The sequence below is a fragment of the Austrofundulus limnaeus genome, unplaced genomic scaffold, assembly GCF_001266775.1.
Source record: "Austrofundulus limnaeus strain Quisiro unplaced genomic scaffold, Austrofundulus_limnaeus-1.0 Scaffold452, whole genome shotgun sequence".
NCBI classification, from domain to species: domain Eukaryota; kingdom Metazoa; phylum Chordata; class Actinopteri; order Cyprinodontiformes; family Rivulidae; genus Austrofundulus; species Austrofundulus limnaeus.
Genome location: NW_013952854.1, coordinates 137,162 through 138,711, shown reverse-complemented (window position 1 = coordinate 138,711; position 1,550 = coordinate 137,162).

Here is a 1,550-nt window from a genome sequence, read left to right as displayed (position 1 = left end):
CTACTACTAGAATTTACTAAATAAACAATACACATTATATTATATGTCAATATTACTGTACAAAAAAAGTAAATGCTAATATTATTTTACCAGTAATATTTAAGTGCTTTTTCTGGACAGCACATAAACATGAATATATTAATTAACTTCTACTCTTCTGGACTAAAATTGAGGGTGCGTGCACACACAAAGGCTGCTGCTCCTCATTCCCTTGCTTCACTTTTCAAGGAAAGGACAAGACATGGTCGAAATAAAACATAAGTTGTCTGGTTTCTTTTGCTTGAATACATTTGTTGGTGTGCAATAGTTTGATGGCATAATGTCAGAGCCGGCTCTTGGCATGGGCGAACTTGGCGGTCGCCTAGAGCGCCATCTGCTGGAGGGGGCGCCGAACTGCAGAAGAAATAAAAGTAATTATTTGTAATCCCTGGTTGTAACTCTGCTCAGCGCCCCTTTCAACTAGCTTTGGCTTAAAAAACTATAATGAAGTATTACAGGAAAAATAAACTACTATACCCACAAAACACCCCCCCCCCCAATATAGCAAACATCCCCACCCTCTCTCTCATTTGATTGACATTGCACTGACTCGTCCTGCTTTGACACTCTGACGGGGGAGGGGCTGGTAGTGCCTCTCAGGTAGCAGTTCGTGTTGACAAACTCAATAACAAGTCTGTATTTTGCTGTCCCATACAGGTCAACCTCTTCGGATGTTTACCTGTATAAATAGCCTCAAAAATCTGTAAATTTTGCAAAAAAATCCATGCAACTCGCAGCCGCGCGGGGGGCACGTGAAAGCGCCCCCTGCGAAGCAGGAGGAAAGGAGAGCGGAAGAAGTTCAAAACTAATTTCTACCGGCAGAACAGGTTGGAAGATGGCTATTTAATGTTATTTTTTGGTTTTTAAATCATCCTACAGGCAATCATCCTACATGTTAGATAAATTTGAAAAAGAGGTTTTGAAAAAATCCGTAAGACTTGAAAAAATCCATGAGATTGCTCTATACGTCTGTATAACTGCAAAATGACGTAAAATCCATATAATTTACAGACAATCCATACAAGTTGACATGTATGTTGTTATTTATTTGCTTTCTGGGAAAGCTGTTGTTGTTAAATCCTTTTAGGGAATTGGTTAACATTGTTCTTTCAGCAATTAGTCTGTTGTGTTACTCTAATTTGTGTGTTCATTATTTGTTAACATGTGTTAACCCGTTCAGCAGAAGTAACCATAAGTGAGAGTGGTAGGCCTAGTCATTAATAAGACCTATGAGTTTCTCTTTGTCTGTGTTGTTCATGAAGAAGAATCCAATAAATGTTCTTCAAAACCACCACCTGGTGGTGAAGTCTTGAACTACAACATGAGCCACACCTCTCTCTGTAGCTATGATGAGGTGTCATGCTGCAATATTGTGCTTGACGCATGTGCACTGTTATAAAGAACTTGTAAAATTTCCTAGAAAAAAATCCTTGTAACAATTTGCTCTAATGTTTAAGTAAATTTAAATGCTACAAATTCATGTAATATTTACTCTTCACTATCTAGTAAGT